This window comes from Pinus tabuliformis, chromosome Q, assembly GCF_031772625.1.
Source record: "Pinus tabuliformis cultivar Carrire ecotype Pingquan chromosome Q, CPIR1, whole genome shotgun sequence".
NCBI classification, from domain to species: domain Eukaryota; kingdom Viridiplantae; phylum Streptophyta; class Pinopsida; order Pinales; family Pinaceae; genus Pinus; species Pinus tabuliformis.
The window spans coordinates 324,368,784-324,376,016 of NC_142296.1; the positions used below are offsets into that span (position 1 = coordinate 324,368,784).

The 7,233-nt window shown below is 39.6% G+C and overlaps 2 pseudogenes; both read right to left on the minus strand.

The window, feature by feature from the left end:
* Positions 1-820: 820 nt before the first annotated feature.
* LOC149219485 (protein DETOXIFICATION 41 pseudogene) lies at positions 821-1,363 on the minus strand (annotated as a pseudogene).
* A 3,518-nt stretch (positions 1,364-4,881) lies between these two features.
* Positions 4,882-5,424, minus strand: LOC149219486 (protein DETOXIFICATION 41 pseudogene; annotated as a pseudogene).
* Between the last annotated feature and the right edge of the window lie 1,809 nt (positions 5,425-7,233).

Genomic DNA, 7,233 nt, shown 5'->3' on the forward strand with positions numbered 1-7,233 from the left:
CATGAAACAAAGGAGGACACAAATGTTAAATCTCATACCACAGGAATCTCAGGGGTCAGAGATGCATTTTTTATTAAAATATCTGTCAAAGATTGTACAATAGAAGCTCTCTATTCTCCACCACCAGCACTCAGAACTCTCTCCCTTCTCTCCATTCTTTACAAATGATTATTTAATACATTAAACGGCTCAAAAGAAAACCGATCCATGAAAAGATGGAACTATTTCAACTGGCACTATGAAAAATAGTAAAAGCCACTCATCGATTCCTAAAGATCAGCGCATACAATAAATAGACCAAAAACTTTTCCCTACAGGTCGATAAAAAAGATGAGATGTTCAACTATAATTGCAAGAATCCCTCTGATGGCCGACAAACTGGAGTGCAGATCCCGTTAGGATCAGAACTGAAGTCTTGAAATAGGAATCGAATCCTATTTCTTCTGCTGTGATGGATATCTTAACGCCCAGGCAATAACAACAACACAACTCATTTTAATGGTTCTTGTACTTAACTAGTGACATGATAAATGTATGATTCGATGCTTCACGGACGGTTTGCTTGAAATGTAACTCCACATCTTTGACGTGGCCATACCGTTCTGCATTGCCAAGTTGCCAAATAAAGAGAAAGAAAATGGCAATCCTGCCCCCCTATTATTGCTTAATTGTCCTGTTCTTACTGTTTACGATGGTGATTTGGCTTTTAAGTTTGGGGCCATCTGGTTATTCAAATGCCATTTAACTATATTGCTTTTGTAATTCGACACAATACTTTGTAGCTAAACCCCTGACAAGTTGCGCTTCATAAAGAGCCTATTCAAGCGGGCAGTATATCTGAGGAATCATTTTCCTCATATTGGGAATGCTCGACTCTATCTGATACTGTTTGGACCTCTTTGTTCCAATTGGTCCATGCTGTAAGAATAATTAGAGCCAACGTCTGGAGTGTCACTCCGATTATCATTCCCCACCATATTCCATCGACTCCCATGTTGACCTTAAATCCTAAAACAATTCCAATAGGTAGGCCAATGACATAATATGTTGCCAAATTTACATACGCTACCATAGCTTGCCATCTGCATCCTATCGCCACCCCTGAGAGAATAGATTGGGTGCCATTCAAGATTACAGATATTGCAAGGAGAGGGATCAATGCATAAATAGCACTCATAACCACAGTGCTGCTTGTGAATAACATAGCCAGCTCCTTTTTCAGTAACATGACTACTGCGGCAAGAATGACACTTATGATGAAGCATGTGATCACCACAACTACAACTGAAAATCTGGCAATTTTCGGGCGCCGGGCTCCTAGCTCATTACCAACTCTTATACTTGCAGCTGTGCTGAGACCCATATATAATGAGACCATTTCAGGGTTGAACCATACGAATCATACAAGCCTCAAACCATATGAACTTCAAAACAAATCAAACCATTATAATCATAGATGCAAGCCACAGGTACAGAGATTATATACGATCCTTGGATGCCACAGAGTGCGATGATATGAACCTCAGAAAAGCCATATGCAAAATATAAAGGAGGAAGCTGTTGAACTCCTCAAGCATGTGGAGACGTGAGTTTTGTGGCAACTCTGAATTCAAGACAGCAGATTTGATCCCAAACTGTTCAAGGAAGAGTTTCAACCTGAAACCCGTATCAATAGAATTAACAAAGATTAAAGCTTTCTTTTGAACCAATTCCAGTTTGAGAAGGGCAAGAATGTAAAGTAGTTTGTCATGCACATCACATGAAATCCAAAATTGCTGCACACTGTTGGGTACAACTCCATCATACTCGTTTCCTTCCACTTCAGTTAGTGTCAGAATTACAGGACTATGCAGCACAAGCTTTTTTATTTTCTCGACATCTTGAAGTTGCAGACATTAGGATGCACTGACAACGACGTGGAATATAATGAACCAGAGATTTCAAGTCCTCTTCATACCCATATGATAGAAGAAGATCTCATCTAAAACCAACGTAGCAAGTGACTCCTCAAGAGATGAAGGCTGAAGAATATTTTTAGAAATACATGTCCCAATACAAGCTGGTGTTGCAACTACAATGTCTGGAGGCCCAACCATAGCAGCCCTAAAATCTGGCAGAAGCATGCTGCTCAGAATGAACTCTTGCCTCAAAGACATATTACTCACAGTGTTACTACTAACAAGCACAAAATCACCTCGGGTCACATTCCTCTGATCAATAAGATGCAGGGCATTCCCAGCGCTAACACAATCATTTGATTCAATAGCTGTGACAATGAAGTTTGTTTGGGATTTCCAGTGAGACCTCTCCAAATAGCTTGTAACTTGCTTTGCCTATGATTGCTGATAATGTTTTGTTTTATTCTGTTTGTGTTTTTGTAGAGATAGGAGCTAAGGAAGTTGTTGCCTTTTGAAGAGCTGGAGAATTTGATACATATTCTAAAAAACACATTTAATGATTTCTTCTTCAAAACAGGTTTTTGAAGAAGAATCAATCTCACATTTGACATACAAGATGGAGTCTAACATCGGCTCCACTTGGGATGGCAGCTGCCGCTTTTTGGAGGTGCCAAGAACCGTAGAACTTTGGGAGAGCAGACAGTGCCTCCATCCATTGGGCAATGGAGTCCATTATTTCAACAAATCAACACAACTGAAGACTCAACTTATTAACTGGAAACTGACTGAATTGATTGAAAGACTAATTTGGCAAACTTCAAACTAAATGGTAATGAAACTGGAACAAAATGCTGCCTTTTGGCTACTTATTTATTTACAAAAGCTACCCTACCATGCTGCAAAAACACTAGATCAGGTAATACTGAAGTGCCAGAACAACCATTCAAGTAAACCTGAAAATGATGCCGCTCGAGAATGCTTCCACCAGGACATAGATGTGATTGTTGGCAGCCCTTCATGCACGTAATGAACCTGGTCACGTACAAGACAGCCTGATCTATCAATCAAACTGAAAAACATTTCCATGTATGTTTCCATTGGATCGCGGAAGCCGGACTCTATTGCCTGCCCCAACTCTGCAATACATACCTCTAGCTGCACACTGTCAATGTAAACATCTGTAGGCAATTCTATGATTTCTTGTTGCGAAGGAGGAAGGATTTCCAAGAACTTTTTAGGGTCTTGGAAATCATATGACTGGATTTGCTCATCTAAATCTTGAATCTCCTTTTCGATTCTTTCTACAATTAACTCACAAAATCTAGTTTTGAAACAAGGGAACTTTGGAGATTTCAACCAATGAAGCAAGGTACTGAAAACATCTTCATCAAATTCAGTATCTACTAACTCATTTCTTATTTCTTCTACAGCTTCACACAGGGCAGGGTTTGCCACATACCCTACCATTACATGAATGGATCAGCAAGCGTTGGAATGTCTGGATCGAATTGGAGTCGCCAGGTGAATGGTTCAGCCTGCATATGTGTCTGACTTCCGTCCACCATCAGCATCAAATCTGCAATTTGATTTCATGTACTGGGACAAGACAATCAACAAGTCGAATGTTCTCCCCAGTATGGTCGCCAATATGTTAGCGCTCGAATTTTGCCTCAGGCTGAAAAAGGAGAAACTCAAGGTAACATCAAACCACTTAGCCTCGTAGCTAGCCCTACAAGGACGGGAGAGGGCTCTCTCCGGTCTATCTCAGCAAAAAGTTTTCTAAAAGGGGTTGAGATGACTTTAAAAGAAACTGATTTTAGGCTAGTAAATTGATAAAAAAGGGGTTTTTAATAAAATGATGGGGTTTTTCTGGGCTGCATGGGGCAAAGGAACAACTTGAACAGAGAAATGTAATCAAAAACACAGATTATCCCCTGAGGCAAGGTAGGCAAGAAAGTTTAACATCAAATTGAGATTAAATGGAATGGAAAGACTGCTGAGGAGCTGACAAGGGCATAGAAGATGAATCCTTGTCAAACAGAAGAAAACATTAAATATGAACAAACTTAAAGGCAGAGCATATAAATTATGAATTCTACCTTAACACTTCATTTGTTCAATTGGAAATGATCATGAAATGAAATGAACACATAACAGGCTATACATGAAACAAAGGAGGACACAAATGTTAAATCTCATACCACAGGAATCTCAGGGGTCAGAGCTGCATTTTTTATTAAAATCTCTGTCAAAGACTGTACAATAGAAGCTCTCTGTTCTCCACCACCAGCACTCAGAACTCTCTCCCTTCTCTCCATTCATTACAAATGATTATTTAATACATTAAACGGCTCAAAAGAAAACCGATCCATGAAAAGATGGAACTGTTTCAACTGGCACTATGAAAAATAGTAAAAGCCACTCATTGATTCCTAAAGATCAGCGCATACAATAAATAGACCAAAAACTTTTCCCTACAGGTCGATAAAAAAGATGAGCTGTTCAACTATAATTGCAAGAATCCCTCTGATGGCCGACAAACTGGAGTGCAGATCCCGTTAGGATCAGAACTGAAGTCTTGAAATAGGAATCAAATCCTATTTCTTCTGCTGTGATGGATATCTTAACGCCCAGGCGATAACAACAACACAACTCATTTTAATGGTTCTTGTACTTAACTAGTGACATGATAAATGTATGATTCGATGCTTCACGGACGGTTTGCTTGAAATGTAACTCCACATCTTTGACGTGGCCATACCGTTCTGCATTGCCAAGTTGCCAAATAAAGAGAAAGAAAATGGCAATCCTGCCCCCCTATTATTGCTTAATTGTCCTGTTCTTACTGTTTACGATGGTGATTTGGCTTTTAAGTTTGGGTCCATCTGGTTATTCAAATGCCATTTAACTATATTGCTTCTGTAATTCGACACAACACTTTGTAGCTAAACCCCTGACAAGTTGCACTTCATAAAGAGCCTAGTCAAGCGGGCAGTATATCTGAGGAATCATTTTCCTCATATTGGGAATGCTCGACTCTATCTGATACTGTTTGGACCTCTTTGTTCCAATTGGTCCGTGTTGTAAGAATAATTAGAGCCAACGTCTGGAGTGTCACTCCGATTATCATTCCCCACCATATTCCATCGACTCCCATGTTGACCTTAAATCCTAAAACAATTCCAATAGGTAGGCCAATGACATAATATGTTGCCAAATTTACATACGCTACCACAGCTTGCCATCCGCATCCTATCGCCACCCCTGAGAGAATAGATTGGGTGCCATTCAAGATTACAGATATTGCAAGGAGAGGGATCAATGCATAAACAGCGCTCATAACCACAGTGCTGCTTGTGAATAACATAGCCAGTTCCTTTTTCAGTAACATGACTGCTGCGGCAAGAATGACACTTATGATGAAGCATGTGATCACCACAACTACAACTGAAAATCTGGCAATTTTCGGGCGCCGGGCTCCTAGCTCATTACCAACTCTTATACTTGCAGCTGTGCTGAGACCCATATATAATGAGACCATTCAGGGTTGAACCATACGAATCATACAAGCCTCAAACCATATGAACTTCAAAACAAATCAAACCATTATAATCATAGATGCAAGCCACAGGTACAGAGATTATATACGATCCTTGGATGCCACAGAGTGCGATGATATGAACCTCAGAAAAGCCATATGCAAAATATAAAGGAGGAAGCTGTTGAAATCCTCAAGCATGTGGAGACGTGAGTTTTGTGGCAACTCTTAATTCAAGACAGCAGATTTGATCCCAAACTGTTCAAGGAAGAGTTTCAACCTGAAACCCGTATCAATAGAATTAACAAAGATTAAAGCTTTCTTTTGAACCAATTCCAGTTTGAGAAGAGCAAGAATGTAAAGTAGTCTGTCATGCACATCACATGAAATCCAAAATTGATGCACACTGTTGGGTACAACTCCATCATACTCGTTTCCTTCCACTTCAGTTAGTGTCAGAATTACAGGACTATGCAGCACAAGCTTTTTTATTTTCTCGACATCTTGAAGTTGGAGACATTAGGATGCACTGACAACGACGTGGAATATAATGAACCAGAGATTTCAAGTCCTCTTCATACCCATATGATAGAAGAAGATCTCATCTAAAACCAACGTAGCAAGTGACTCCTCAAGAGATGAAGACTGAAGAATATTTTTAGAAATACATGTCCCAATACAAGCTGGTGTTGCAACTACAATGTCTGGAGGCCCAACCATAGCAGCCCTAAAATCTAGCAGAAGCATGCTGCTCAGAATGAACTCTTGCCTCAAAGACATATTACTCATAGTGTTACTACTAACAAGCACAAAATCACCTCGGGTCACATTCCTCTGATGAATAAGACGCAGGGCATTCCCAGCGCTAACACAATCATTTGATTCAATAGCTGTGACAGTGAAGTTTGTTTGGCATTTCCAGTGAGACCTCTCCAAATAGCTTGTAACTTGCTTTGCCTCTGATTGCTGATAATGTTTTGTTTTCTTCTATTTGTGTTTTTGTAGAGATAGGAGCTGAGGAAGCTGCTGCCTTTTGAAGAGCTGGAGAATTTGATACATATTCTAAAAAACACATTTAATGATTTCTTCTTCAAAACAGGGTTTTGAAGAAGAATCAATCTCACATTTGACATACAAGACAGAGTCTAACATCACCTATAACCTTCTTTAAACATGAAACATGGAAAATTGGGTGCAATCGAGAAGCTGCAGGAAGCTCCAATTTGTATGCCATAGTACCAATCTTTTGCAACACCTTGTACAGACCATAATACTTTGGTGATAATTTATTATCCTTCTTAGCTTGCTTGAGGGACATTTTCTTATATGGTTGTAGCCATAGGAATACCCAATCACCTACATCAAAACTTCTTTCGCTGCGATGTTGATTTGCCTGTTGTTTCATTCTATTCTGTGCCAACACGAGGTTATCCTTTAAGAGTTGGAGGACTTGTTGTTGATGTTCGATGTGATGTTCCACTGCCTGAACCTTAAAATTTTCTCTTAAATATCATGTGATGGATGGTGGTTGATACCCATAAAGTGCCATAAATGGGGTCATTTTTGTTGTTGTATGGAAGGAAGTGTTATACCACCATTCAGCCAGAGGCAACCATTTAACCCATTGTGTTTGTTTATCAGATACAAAGCAACGAAGATATCCTTCCAAACATTTGTTTACTATCTCAGTTTGCCCATCAAATTGAGGATGATAAGATGAGCTATGAGCTAACTGAGTACCAAGACAAGAAAATAATTCTGTCCAAAAATTTCTATTGGAAATGGGATCTCTGTCAC